Below are 15,246 nucleotides of genomic sequence, written 5' to 3' on the forward strand. Positions count from 1 at the left end.
GGGCGGCCCCACGGCGGCGGGGGGGCCCATTGGCTTCAGCAAGGAGGGGAGGCGAACAGCCGAAGTGGCTGCCAGCAGGGCGGTGCCCAGGGGAGGGCTCTGTGGGTGACCGAAGCCTGGGCACTGGGAGACTAGGGCGAGTCTTCTTCTAGGCGGTGTCTAAGGCTCTGTCTTGAAGACATTTCTAATAATTGGGAGGAGTTAAAGCCAAAGAAAGTTTCTTTATGCTGTTTAAATGTCCTCATTTTTAGCTGTAGGATATTGTGACAGGTGAACATACAAGTGACATGAGATTTGTCTTTTTTTTTTTTTAATAATTATTTATTTTGAGGGGGAACCAGCAGGTGGCGTAGTGGTTAAGGCTCTGGACACTCCCACATGGCTGACCATGGTTTGAATCCTGGACCTGGTGGCTTGCTTTCTCACTGTCCCTCTCTCTCTCTCTCCTTGTGCCTCTCTTTGGTCAAATTAAAACAAATGAACGAGGGAACCAACAGTTAGCGTAATGGCTATGTCACTGGACTCCCACATAGTCGACTGTGTTTCGTGTCCTGGACTCGGTGGCTTAAAACTCACGCCGGGCACATGTGCGTGCGTGCCCAAGATCCCGAGAGGAGAATGGAGGAGAAAGGATTGCGGCATGACCATCCTCCCTGGGGAGTGACTTCTCGCTTTCAGTCTCTATGTCTCTCTATGTCTGGCGAGTGCACGCCCCTATAGCAAAAACCTCTCAAAAAACAAACAAACAAACAAACAAAAAAACCCAAATGAACAAATAAATAAAATAAAATAAAATAATTTTTAAAAAAGAATTTTTTATTTTGAGACCAGTTGTTGCACTCCCACGTAGTTGACTGTGGTTCAAGTTCTGGACCCAGCTGCTTAAAACTCACACTGGGCACATGTGCGTGCCTGCCCAAAATCCCAAAAGGAAAATGGAGAAGAGATTGCGGTGTGGGGTGATTTCTTGTTTTCTATCATTTTGTCTCTCTGGTGAGCACACATACCCTATAGCAAAAATCTCTCTCTCAAAAAAAAATTATTTATTTTAATTTTATTTATTATTATTTTTTAATTTGCTATAAGGCATATGTGCTCACTAGAGAGAGAGGGAAAGAAAGAGAAAGCAAGTCTCTAGGTCCAGGACACTCGAATCGTAGGCAACCATGTAGGAGTCCAGTGCCTTAATCACCACGCTAACGTCTGGCCCTGAGCTTTGGCTTTCTTAAGAAAGCAACCAGCCGACTGGCTAACAGAAAGTTTTTCCCTCTGGTGTGGGCAGTCGAGTATAATTCATTCATTAAATCATTCATCTGTGGAAACCCTGCTGGGTTCTGGAGTCAGGTTGCTTGGACCTAGATCTCGCCCTGCCACTTAGTAGCCCAAGCTGCGCTTCTTGTGTCCACAGATAAACCCAGTTCTACTGCCCACTCCACTCAGAGTGAGATTCTGCAGCTCCTCGCAAGCGCTCCGAGGGCCTTCACTCACCCCAGAGGCAGGCGGGTCACAAAAAGGAGTCTTATAAATCATGCTTGTGGTTTCATATATCTCATTTAATTCAGGTTCCTCTTAGGCCTGAACTATCTGGGTTTTACTAATTCATCTCTAATATGAAATGTGGATAGTATCAAGTACCCACCTCACTGGGTTTTAGGAGAATCAAATCATATCAAGTGGGTAGGAAAGTGCCGGGCCCAACGCAGGCGTCCAATGAATGTGAGCTATGATTACAGGTAGCTAATGTACAGAGAGTCACATAATCCCTCATTAATTAAAGCGTTTGTCCATATAATGAAATGCTGCATAACTAAACTCCAGAAGGAGGTACTGGGTTCACTGTGGTGATCACACAGTGGAGCGATTACGGGGGGATTTGATTTAATTACTTTTCTTATCTGCTTCCTAGGATTTTCCCCGTGCACATGAACCGTTCGTGAGCTGTGAAAGCAATCCCATTTGACCATCTGTTTGTTGCTTTACCGGGCCCCGTGACACCGCCGTCCCCCGTGTGCTTGGATGGCTGCAGTGCAGACACCGCAGCAGCACGCAGGGCAGCCCACTGCGTCTGCAGGCAGCCGGGCTCTCAGAAGGTTCTTTCCTCGCTCGTCTGCTTGTAGTTTCTGACACTCATGTTTGTTCAATGAATACTTATTAAACACTGCTTTCATTCCAGATGCCGTAGTATGTTCTGAGGAGAAATGGGGAATGAAAGCCAATGGAGTGCCTTCACGGGGCTGGTAATTTAGGGAGGTTTGCAGCCTGTCAACCAAAAATGAAATAAATATGTCATTACAAACGGAAATGCAAGGAGCATGGTGCAGTGAGCGGGTACGACGACGATGAGGGCCTGAGGCGTCGGGAGGCAGCCCTGGGAGGTGCTGGTTAAGCTGGGAGCTGAGGAGTGTGGAGAGTTACTGGACGGCTTGAGCGGGATGAAGTGAACAGTCCAGAGGAGAGACGCTGCCTTGGGGCTGCACAGGGTGTCTAAATCCACTTTCCTCTCACAGTCCTTCAACTGTTTGAAAAATGACTTCTTCCCTGGTGACTGTCTTCCTCCCATTTCCTTCAGCTTTGCTTGCTAGGATGTGATTTTACAACCTGTTGTTACTCTGAGGTCCAGTTTAGTAACCTTTTTTTTTGGTCCAGTTTTGCTATAGGGTGTGTGCACTTGCCGAAGAGAGGCGGAGAGAGTAAACTGAGAATGAAGGCCACACCACAGTCCCTTCTCCTCCATTCTCCTCTCAGGATTTTGGGCACACACACGCATGCGCTTGGCGTGTGTTTGAAGCTGCTGGGTCTGGAACTTGAACTGTGCAGTTGACCACATGGCATCTAGCTGCCTTAACGACCACACCACCGGCTGACCCCACAACCCTTTTAAAAAAGACTAGCAATTGTATTGAGGTGTCATTCACATACCATACAATCCCCTCATTTAAAGTATTTAATTCATTGCTTTTCAGTATACGGCGGGGTTATATAACCATCGCCACAATCAATTTCTAAACATTTTATCACCCCCAAAAGGAGCCCCCACCCCACAGTCATTAGTACTCACTCTTCACTTCCCCCCGGAAACCCCAACCCAGGAAATCACTAATTGCTCTCAGTCTCTATAGGTTTACCTATTTGGGACATTCCATGTAAATGGAATCATATAGTACGTGATCTTTTGTAACTGCATTTACTTACCGTAATATTGGATGGTTGGAAAATTCATGACACATTTTGCATAGAAAATCAGAAAAATAAGTCATGACTTTCCTGACAAACCAATAGGGGTTTTTGTTTGTTTGTTTGTTTTAAGAAAGAGTTTTGCTATAGGACACATGTGCTGGGTGGAGAGACAGAGAGACAGAAAGCAAGAAAGCAAGAAATCACCTCCAGAGGGGATGGCGGTTGAACGTGGATGATCACAGGTCTCCTCACCAGGTATATTTCTTTCTTTCTTTCCTTCTTATTTTTTTTTTTGTTTTTAGAGGTTTTTGCTATAGGACACATGTGCTGGGTGGAGAGACAGAGAGACAGAAAGTGAGAAATCACCCCCCGGGGGGATGGCCATGCCACAATCCCTTCTCCTCCATTCTCCTCTCAGGATCTTGGGCACATACGCACATATGCCTGGCATGAGTTTAAGCCACTGGGTCCAGGACTCGAACCGCAGTCGACTGCATGGGAGTCCAGCAATGTGGCCATTATGCCCTCTGCTGGTCCCTCACCAGGTGTATTTCTAATACACACATTACTTACTGTGAATAATTCAGTTTCTCTGAATTATTCTTACCCATCTATCTTCGTACCCTCGGGCTGCTGTAACAAAATTCCTTATACGGGGTCATTTGTAAACAGGAGACATTTATTGCTCTCCTGGAGGCAGGAAGGTCAGGATCAGGGCCTCAGCAGATTCCATGTGTGGTGAAAACTTACTCCTCATAGATGGCACCTTTCGTGTCTGTCCTCACATGGCGGAAGGGACAGACAAGTTCCTGCAAGCCTCTTTTATGAGGGAGGTAATCTCATTCGCAAGGGCTCTGCCCTCCTGTCCTGATCACCTCCCAAAGACCCTCCCTCTGAAAACCAACACACTGGAGACTAGAAGTCAGCATACACGTTTTGGAGGGACGCGCACCTTCATGCTGTAGCACCACCCTACGTCAAGCGCCGTGGAAATCAGTTCTGTCCTGTGGGTTGTAGGGAGGCCGAGGTGGATCTGGGACATCTAAGCAATGGTGTCCTATAGATGAGAGGCGTGGGGATTCACTAGGTGGGATGATGGACATCTGGGGCAGAAAGGATGGTAAAAACACAGTCCCAGATCTAGGAAAATGCAAGTGACTTTGGGCCCAGAGAATAACTAGAGTTTCCAGAATACAGACCCATAGGACACAGGGCTGGGGCTGCCCCAGGGGGAGCTGCCTGCGAAGGAGAGGAAAGCCGGGGGACTTCTTGCTGGTGCGTCTAGTCCAGAGAGAATGGGCTGAAGTAAACAACCGGGGACCTGGAGAAGCCCAGAGCAATAGGAGGCAACCAGTGAGTGGGAAAGGCCGAGAGAGATGAGCAGACCAGGCCAATGTACACGCCCCAGAGGACTGCCGGGGGTGTGATAACCAGGAGGCCCCTGGGATGTGCTGGGCAAATCCCTCCACCAATTTGGCATCCATTATTTTCCTTTGTTTTTAACTTCCCTCTTCACAAGACACCTTCCTATCTGGGATATTCCAAATGGAACCATGCGGCATGTGATTTTGGGGGCCCACACTCACCAACTGAGCAGAACCATGACTGTGGGTCATGGGGGATCCTCCCACATCTCTTCTTCGAACATGTCTCACGTCTGAGAGTACGTTTCCGCCTCTGAGACATCAGGCCGTTGTGTCGATGTGTGGTGGCATTTGCTTGGGCGAGGACAGTGCACGGAGATGCACCTGTGTCCCGTCCCCACTCACTGCAGTGCAGTTGGAATCAAGCACTGAGCAGAATGGGGGAAGAGCGAGTGGATGGCCTGGACCTCCCCCAAGGGGTGGGGCTGGCATGGGGCAGACCCAGGTCCACCTTCCCGGGCTTGAGGCACAGTCCTAACAGGGCCAAGACAGACAGCCTAGCTGGGCTAAGTAGGTCTCAGTCATGATGGAGCTCAGGTGCCAGGTTGAGGACTAGGCTATTCTATGGCCAGGGGAGAGCCAGCCAGGTTCCTAAGGAGAGGACTGATGCGATCAGGTGTGTCTGTATTTGGAGAAACCCACTGGCAGTACGAGGCAGGGGTGGCAGTACGAGGCAGGCGAAAGAGTAGACAGGGAGGCCAGACCAGAGGCTGATTCTGATTCTGTTGCTGAGGGGGGAGCCAATGAGAACTTGGCCCAGAGCAGAGAGCCTGGAGAGGAGGAGGAAGCTGGAGAGGAGGCCACAGGGACCGGTGCCTAATTGGATGTGGCGTGCAGTCCAGATTGCCTACGGGTGTCTGGCCGCACAGCCGAATCGATGCTGCTGCTCTCGGCTCCCGCACGGAACACAGTGAGATGATCTTGCACCGTCTCTGTATTTTGCAGCAGATTATCTTGAATGACTCACATTCTTGAGGCAGAGATTCTGGGGTTGGGTGGGGAGTGAGACATAGGAGGAATGAGCCTGAAATGTTCAGACGGTGGTCTTGATTCTCCACTCCTCTTCATGCCGCTGGCGGCCTGACATATTGCTAGGGGAGAGCGGAGCACAGAGACGTGTTAAACGGGGAAGTGTTGGCTATAGATGGGAGGATTTCATTCTCCCCACTGAGTTTCCTCCGCCAGAGCCAGGGAAGGAATGAACAGAAGACCGGCCCCTCCCTGTACCTGACAGCGTTGGACGTAGCTCAGCCCTGATCCCCATGGAAGACTGCGTTGAGGGCTCGTGCCCAGCACAAGCTGCCACCATTTTTCCTGTTGTCACTATTTCCTGTTGTTCCCATTGGGTTTTTTATGTTGTTGTTGTTATTATTTTTTAGAGAGGCTTTTGCTATAGGGCACATGCATTTGCCAGAGAGATAGGGAGAGAAAGAGAAAGTGAGAACTCACCCCCCCAGGGGAGATGGCCATGCCATAATCCCTTCTCCTCCATTCTCTGCTTGGGATCTTGGGCACGCACGCACACCCAGCGTGAGCTTTTAGCTGCCAGGTTTGGGACTGGAACCACGGTTGGGTGTGATGTGATTACTGGAGACACCCCGGTATGTGCTAGTGGGAGTCCAGCAACATAACCACTACGCCATCTGCTGGTCTCCAGAACTCCATTGTTTTAAGCAAGTTTACCTTTCAGCCAGGATTCGTTCGCTACAATTCCATGTGTTTTTCAAGCCATTGAGACTGGGATTCAAACCATTCAGACATGTGGGATCTGGCTTCCTTAACCACAAGGCCATGACCTGGTCCTGGAAATTGTTTCAACATAGCCCGATAATCGATTTCTCTGTCAGTAAAATAAGCCGAGTTACAATACAGTAGCTAAGCAAATACAGTTGGAAGCATTATGTCGCCCAGAGCATGACAGGAAGTCTTTTAAATCATTGAACCAAAAATCATTGAGGATTCTAGGCCTTTTGAAACCTTCTTGTATTTCTCATTAAAAGGAGTCTGATCATCCTGTCAAGAAGGGAAGCCCCCATTTTAAAAACACTAGCGTGAGTGGCAAACTCTCTGGGAGATCATGTCCGCCCAGGCCCTTGGAGTGAGACCTCAGAGCTGTCTCACACAAGCAAGATGGCACCTCCTGTGCTTCCCACAGCTGCATGTCACACCAGCCTGGAGTGAGCAAGCCAGGAGCGTGAGCCGTCAAGCGCCTCCTCCGCGAGCTCCTTCAGTGAAGGGGCCCTGTCAAGTCAGAGGTTGGCACCATTGAAAACTCAGGGGCCTCTGAGACAAGGTTGAGAGTGCATTGATCAAACTGTAATTTGGAGCGTCGCTGGCCTGGCACCTGGCCAGCATTCTCCGCTGCTTGTGTGGGGTGCCAGGGACCAGGCCAGACTTTGGGAGATGGCAGCTGAGCAGGGAGACATTGTCTCTGGGATTTGAACAAGGTGGTCTGGGAGATTTGTACAGTTCTCCCCCGTCAGAGGTCAGATGATACAAATGTTGCAGAAAGAAGGATTTTTTGCAGCTGGAAGGGGCTTCAGAGATCCTCCAGGCAGGGTCATCCCCATGGCCTCCAGCTTGCAGGAGCTGCCGTCAGAGAGCCGAGCCTCCCGCTTTGGATCTGCCACTCAGAAACTGCACCCAGCGTTCAAGGTACTTAGCTGGCTTATGCCTCAGTTTCCCCTTTGACACCACGAGGACTTAATCCCCACCTGAGAGGATGTAGCTGGCCTGACACGCGTGACGGGCTCAGCGTGGGCCCGGGCCCACAGTGTACTCTCAAGGCTCTGTTTACATAGTTAGCCCGACTCGTTCACCCTAGAGGTGTGGACGCTGAGAGCCGGGGCAGAAACTCAAATCCTCCAGAGACGGGTATTTTGTCTGATCGTTGGACTGCAAAGAGGAGAATGAAGATGAGATAAGGAGGCCCAGCTGGTCTCTTATCAGAATTGAGTGGGAGGCCACACACAGCCCTTGCCTCAATCCCTCTGTCTCTCTGGCTCAGCTTGGCTGCTTTGTCCTCACTCACCAAGCTTCAGCCACACCAGCATTGCTGTTTCTGGAATAGCTCAAATCCTTTCTTCCTACCATGCCTTTTCCCTAGCTGTGGCCTCTGCCTCTTTTGTTCACATGGCCAACTCCTATTCATCCTTTAGCCCCAGCTGAAATGTCACCTCCTCCAGGAGGCCTTCCCTGACCATCTCATCCCAAGTAGTTCTTTCCCAGTTAGTCACAATCTTATCCCCCATGCTTGTTTCCTTGCAGCACACCTGGGAACCTGTGATTGCCTTCTTTGTTTAGCTGTTGTTCCTGTCGGCAGAAAGTTAATTCCATGGAAGCAGAGCCACATTTGCCTTTTTCATTGGTGTATCTGTAATCCGTAGCACGGTGTTGCAGACGTGTTGGATGAATGACTGGCCTTGACCAAATTACCATGGTTTCGATTTTCAAGTCTGTTAGACTGGGAGGAGCTGTAAGAGAAATTTGATTAACACAGTGGTTCTCAAACTTGAGCAATTACCAGTACCACCTGGAGGGCTTGTGCAACCAGAGCGCAGTCCCAGCCCCGGCTTCTGACTCCGGAGGTTTGGAGGGGGAACCAGCAATGTTGCACTCCTAACAGGTTTGCAGGCCTTGTTGATGCTGCCGTCCCAGGGACCACGCTTTGAAAACCGCTGGATTAGACCATCTGCAGCCTCCTCGGGCACGCATCTTTAATTACCCCAACCATTGACATAATGAATATGAGAGTCCAGTGCTTACAAAAACGTAAACATGCAAGAGATGTTTGGAAACAGCTTTACCTTCCAAAAGAAAGGGTTGGGGTGGGGGGAAGGTCAGGGAAGAAATGGAAAGAAAAAATCCTTCTCTAAATCAGGAGGGATTAGCACCTACTGATGGGTTTATAATGGCAAAAGGTCAGTTAAATGGAAGTGCCTGCAGACCAGGGCGAAGGGCCGAGCGGGTCTCTCGGAACAATGCTGAAAATGAGGCAGTTGCTGCAGCCGGGAGGCTTCGAGAGCACTTCCCACCAGCTCAGCGTTTAATCTCCACCTCCAGGGTAAAACCAGAGAATCACAATTAATTAGGGAAGTTCAGCATCGAACCAAAAGGAAAGGAGAAACCCTTTGTGGCTTTCGAGCACCCCACACCCCATGACTTGGGAGTGCTGCATCTGGCTGGTGGACGCTTTGTTTATTAAGCGCTGCTCAGAGTTCACGTTCTTCAGAGTTGTCCCTGGTGGCCATCACTTACTTTCCACTCCTCTGTCTCACCGTCCTCCCGCAAACCTACCTGGGTCCTTTCCTACTGGGTCCTGGCTCCCTAGGGACCCACTGCAACCAGAAGACCTTGGGTGGCTGTAAGCACGCTGCCATGTTTTACGTGGCTGCTCATTTTTCTCTCTGGAGGGTTCCCTTCCTCAATGCTTTCCTGGTTCTGTTTACACCCAGGAGGAAGGAACGGCCAGTGTCTTTGCACCTGTCTTTAGGAATCCTTCCCCCCCCCCCCCCCCCCGCACCAGGGAGATTTTTGCTATAGGTTGTATGTGCTGGCCAGAGAGACAGAAAGTGAGAAATCGCACCCCCCTCTCAGGGGAGGTGGCCATGCTACAATCCCTTTTTCTCTACTCTCCTCCTGGAATGCTGAGTATGCATACACACATGCCCCATGTTGAGTTTCAAACTGCCAGGTCCAGGACTTGAACCGTGGTCAATGAGCATGTGGGAGTCCAGTGCCCTAATCACTAGGCCATCTGCTGGCCCCTAGAAATCCTCTTTTTAGGAGAGCTTGGTGCTCCAGAGAAGATGCAGTAGCAGGAGCAGGCCTAAAGAGGCACCAGAGAGCCATAACCATTTAAGTCTTGGCATGGCAACCACCAGTCCTCCTGAACCCAAGTTAGATGGTTTCTTCTGCAGACAGTCCCCTGCATCCTTGCAACGTGCGCTAAAACCTGAAGCCGCAGCAGTGCTAACATCAATGGAGCACTCGCTTCATGCCAGTTAATGGGCTGAACTTGACTGAACTTTTCCATTTAACCCCCATGTTATGCTGTGAGCACAGATGCTATTTTCACTCTTTTTTTTTTTTTGAAATGGGGAAACTAGGGCTTCAAGAAACTTAAAAAGTTGACTAAACTCAAGCTATAAATAGGCAGCTTGGTTTTGAACCCAGGTGTGTCTGACTCTGGAGCGTGTGCCTTAATGACAGGTGCTTCTGTGGCATGTGTGAAGGCAGTAATGAAACCTGACCAGAGGCCACAGTTGTGAACCCCGGGGGTGGTTTGTGATGTCTTCCTCTTCAAATAATTCCATCTCATCAACATAAAGAATGTCGGAAACAGGCAATCCATTTTTGGGGATCCCTCGCTTCTTGGGAGCTCTGTTCTTCCTTCCCTCTCCTTTAATAAACTCCCCACTTTGCTTTACCTACCAAAATAAAAAAAAAAAAAAGTCAGGAAATGCCTCCATAGCAGGACCAGTGGCCAGAAAGCACTCGGCCAACCGTGAGTCCATGGTTGAACCATGGTTGGCCCAGTGGGATCCTCCCTGAGTCCCCACTGGAGCCCCTTGCCATGTCCCTCTCTCACTCCTCCATCACTAGAGATGGATGGGCATCCCAGGTTAGGGAGCCGGGGATCATAAAGACAGGAGAGAGCTGAGGAAGAGATGAGTAAGGGAGAAATTCCCTCTGACCCGCCTTCCCCTCCAGCCCCGCCCTGGGGGCGATGATGCCTGGGTGTTGCCTGGTCGGAGATCTGAACTTTACACAGGGAAGGTGGGGCAGGGCTCTCCATGGGTGAGTGCTGTGCAGGGGTGTGAGCTGCAGAGTCAGATGTGCCAGGGGCAAGGATCACCAGATTGAAAGGCCATCTGTCCTCCAAAGGAGAACCTCTTACACCGTGAATTGAATCAAGAAAGGTGGCAGCCTAGTTAGAGCTCGCGCCCTCACTGCATCAGGCTGTTCTGTGGACAGGATGCTCAGTGGACTCTAGCAGCTGAACCAGGAAAAAACAGGTTCTGGAAATAAGCAGGCGTAGGGAAATACTGTGATCAAACCCCACAGGTCTTGTCTTCAGGACCCGTTAGATCTGAGTGCTCGTGGGGTAATTGTAATGCTCAACCTGAAGTTAGCTTGGTACCATGTTGCCTCCATGTACACACACACATACGCACACACACACACACACACACACACACCACACACATAGCAGACTGCAAAAGAATCGCAAAAATGTAGATTTTTCCTGAAAGTTGCTAGGAGCAACAAAGAGAAGAGAAGGTTACCTCACCCAGCTACATCTAAACTTCCTAAATATCCTTTTTGAGTTTCCTGACACCGTGCTTCCCACCAGAATTCCTCTGCAGTAGCAGCTGACACTTCTTGTTCCTCTCATCGCTACCATCAAGCTCCCTCCTCTCCTTCCACCTCCGTGACCGCACACCCTCCACACCCCAGCTCAGAGGTTCCTTAGCCTTTTTAATTGCCAGAGGGCACATGTGCTCAACAGAGCTAGAGAGGGTCCCTCATAGGGCATGGTCACACTGCAATCCCTTTTGCTCCACTTCTCATCCTATTAGAATTTGGGGCATACACACACCTGGCATGTTTTTCAAGCCATGGCCTGGTCTTGAACCATGGTTGGCCAAATGGGATCCAGCTCCATTAACCACCAGACCCATCTTGGCCAAACTTTTAAGAACCTATTGCTCCTCCACAAGTCCTGTTGTACCTTAGTTCCCAGGTCTGCACTGTCCCTTCAAAGGAAAGAATGCCATTGTCTAAGAACCCAGATGACAAGTATCCTCAGAAACTACCTTGGGAGATCATGTCCTGGAGACATCTTTAGAGGAAACAGCTGGAGGGGACATAGGAGAGCCTGTCAGATTGCAGCAGGAGGGTATGTTTGCCCAGCAGTTCTCACTGATCACCTGAGCTCCTCCCAGAGAGCCATGGAGGGAAGTATTCCAGGACCAAGTTTAGACTCATCTGAAAGAATGTCATGATTGATTAGTGATGTCTGCCTTGGCAGTGAATGAGGAGATACTATGGCAGTCCCTGGCCTTTAACTTAGACTGGAAAAGAGCCCAGAAGTGGGACTTAAAGGCTGCATTGTAAGCTTTGTATTGCTCCAAACTTGTGGCATAACAGTTGTATAGGCGGTTCGCCTGGGTGAGCCTTACTCCCCTCCCTGGCCAAGTGGCCCTGTCACATCACTACCCCTGTTTAATAAAGAAATGGGTGCAACCCTGTGACCTATGGGAGCAAAACATCCTGAAGGACTAGTGTCATAAAATAGATCAAATGTGCCATAAAATAGATAAAAACATGCCATAAAATAGACCCAGTGTGCCATAAAATAGAAATATTACTACTTCCAAAGACCATATTAACCAGACTCTCGGCAAGATGTACTGGGCACACTCAACTTGATAATCCTGAAGCTATTTTGATAAAGGTGCCATTTACAAAGGTGTAGGGAAAAAAAAAGGACCAGGGCTCGTAGCAGCAGGACTCAGAGCAGCTCAGAGCCTGCAGGGTCAGAGGAGGGAGTTGTTTTGGGACCCAGAAGTGGAGTCCCTCCGAGAGGACTGCTCTGAGAAGGGTCATGACCTTTGGGTTGAGGGACACGGTCAGCTCACAGCAACCGGAGGAAAGGGAGCCAGAGATGTGATACTTCATCTCTCCCTGCTCTCTCCTCCCTCCCTGTAGGCCCTGCACCGGCTGAGCCCAGCCAAAGCCGAAGGAGCCCATTGTAGCTCTTGTAGCCAGTATCCCTAGGCAGAGAGTTTAGCAGGCATGTGGCCGTTGCATTTTACCAGCTGTGTAAATTTCCAGTGGCTACTAAAACAAACTGTCAAAATCTAGGTAGCTTAAAACACCGAAATTGGAGAGCATGGTGTTTGAGACCCAATTCCTACGTGACTGATCATGGTTTGAGTCCTGGACCCGGTGGCTTGCTTTCTCACTTTCTCTTTCTCTCTCTCTGGTCAATTTTTTTTTTTTTTTAAAGAATGATAATAAATGAAATTAAATAAGTAATTCTTTAAACACACACACACACACACACACACGAGGAATGTATTTTCTTCTAGTGCTTGTAGCCAAAAGTGCAAAATCAAGGTGTTAGCAGTACCACAGGCCCTCTGGAGGTTCCAGGGCAGACATCTCTTCCTTTCTGAGCTTCGTGGCTCCAGACATTCCTTGGCTCGTGTCTGCGTCACCCTGACCTCTCCCTTCATCTTCACACCGTTTTCTTTTCTGTCTGTGTGTCTCTCCTATTGTGTCTCTCACAGACACTCGTTAGAGGATTTACGACCAGACCATCCAGGATGACGCCCGTACATCGAGGTCTTTAGTTACATTTACAACCCCCCCTTTTTTTCCTTGAGAGATTATTGCTATAGGGCACGTGCACTCACCAGAGACAGAGACAGAAAACAAGAAATCACCCCACAGGAGGAATGGCCATGCCATCATCCCTTCTCATCCATTCTCCTCTCAGGATTTTGGGCATGTATGTGCATGCACCTGGCATGAATTTCAAGCCACCAGGTCCAGGACTCAAACCGTGGTCAACCATGTGGGAGTCCAGCACCTTAACCGCTATGTCACTTGCTGGCCCTTGAAAAGACCCTTTTTCCAAATACGATGACATTCACAAGTTCCAAGTATTTGATATGGTCATATCTTTGGGGGGGCCACAGTTCAACCCACTCTACCACCCTTCCACGTCTGACCTTTGTTACTGAGGTGTGGGACGGAACAGATCCCTGTTTCCTGAAGGCTCTCAGAACTCGGGCTGCCCTTGACTCTCTGAGCCAGAGTTCTTTGGCAGTCTGTTCTAAATAGATAACGATCCTTCATTTGGGGGTGACAGAGAAAGGGGGATGCACATTTTACTTTGTTTTACAAAATCATTAACATTCTGACTTTTGGCAAATCATACAACTTTGAGGTCTGCTTTGCATCTTTAAAATGAAGTAGCCAGATGGACCAACGGATGGCATAATGGTGATGCCACTGGACTTCTGCATAGTCGTGGTTCAAGTCCTGGACCCAGCGGCTTAAAATTCATGCTGGACATGCGTGCATGTGTGCCCAAAATCCTAAGAGGACAATGGAGGAGAATGGGTTGTGGCATGGCCATGCCCCCTGGGAGTGGGAGTAGGGGGTGATTTCTTACTTTCTGTTTCTATCTCTGTCTCTCTGGTGAGCACACGTACCTTATAGCAAAAAAATCTCTTAAAAAAAAATGTAGTGAGGTGAAGCAATGCCTGAATTCGTTCCCACCTCTAGAATCCCACTGAGCGAATCCCATGCCAGAGTGACATCTCTGCTGACTTGGCCTGTGACACAGCTGCTGGCACCGAGCGGTCAAACTCGGAGCCACAGGCATTTCCAAGCTCTCTAGGCTGCCCTGAGTTTTCATCTACTTCCATCTCTTGGGGGAATCACAGAGAGAGGGCCCCCGGCTGACAGCCTGCATCTCTGACGCAGGAGCGAACGACCCCAGCCTGGGTGCCCTCCCGGGTGGTCCAGCATGGCGGTTACACTCAGGCATCTTGGGTTAGCTCCGATTTCCAGCCAAGCGATTCTCGAATCCTTTCATGCGGCAAAGTGTAGCAGTGACACCATGACACCTTTCCTAATTGTGTTTTAATTGAAAAGACTTGATTTGATTATAGAAGCCTACACTGTGGTTGAAGGGCTTGTTAAAACATGTATTAAATCAGAAAGATTGCAATGTTTCGCTGTGTAATTATGTAAACAGGCACATCAATGGAGCCATTTACAGTCCAGGAAAGCTTTTTCTGCGGTGTGGCAGCACACTGGCATCATTGATCAGTGACAGGTGAATTGAGTTTTTTCAAAGACAAACGTAAGTTGGTATCCCACCCAACATCCCTGGGCCCGCTTTTTCATTTTCTCCTTTTGTGTACATTTTGCTCTTGAAACCCATGTGGTTTTAAGTAGTGTTTCTGTGTCCTCAGGTGTGAGTGAATTCCCATCATTGTTAAGGAAAAGAAAATGGGCCGTTTGGCTGAAACCTTTAGATGTCTCCACAGTAAAAACTATCCAGGAATTATTTTATTTTATTTTGAAAATTGTCTACTATAGTTTTAACATAGGAATAGAATTCCCTTAAAATTCCCTGCAGGCTTTTTTTTTTTGGAGAGGTTTTTGCTATAGGGAGGGTGCACTCGCCAAACAGACAGAGAGAGACAGAGAGATAGAAAGTGAAAAATCACCCCCCAGGGGGGATGACCACTCCACAGTCCCTTCTGTTGCGCACACACGCACACGCGCCCGGCGTGAGTTTAAGCCACTGGGTCCAGGACTCGAACCGCGGTTGATGATGTGGGAGTCCAGTGACAGCCATTATGCTAACTGCTGGTCCCCAAAATTCCCTGCAGTTTTAATGAACGTGTCCATTAAATTTACTGAGGATGAAAGAATCACTTACCTCCAAACTCACTCTCCCTGTCTTTGCAAAAGACCTGCGATGCTCACCACTCTTGTCTGAACTTCAGAATAAATAAAACATTGATCCGAGCTGCCGTTGAAACATTGCTCCTTCTTGCCCAGGCCTCGTTCAACCCTGGCCTCTTAAAAGGAAAGAGGCCCTGAATCACGATTGCCT

At 49.1% G+C, this 15,246-nt stretch overlaps 1 long non-coding RNA gene across 2 annotated transcripts in view; it reads left to right on the top strand.

The window, feature by feature from the left end:
• The window catches only part of LOC114005662 (uncharacterized), a 35,725-nt gene extending 33,553 nt beyond the window's left edge, over positions 1–2,172 (top strand). For both annotated transcript variants that reach the window (XR_003547503.1, XR_003547502.1), the window contains exon 3: positions 1,907–2,172. This is a non-coding gene — a long non-coding RNA (uncharacterized LOC114005662). The remainder of the gene's footprint in view (positions 1–1,906) is intronic.
• The last annotated feature ends 13,074 nt before the right edge of the window (positions 2,173–15,246 follow it).

Source organism: Tupaia chinensis, unplaced genomic scaffold (genome assembly GCF_000334495.1).
Source record: "Tupaia chinensis unplaced genomic scaffold, TupChi_1.0 Scaffold000069_1, whole genome shotgun sequence".
NCBI lineage: Eukaryota > Metazoa > Chordata > Mammalia > Scandentia > Tupaiidae > Tupaia > Tupaia belangeri.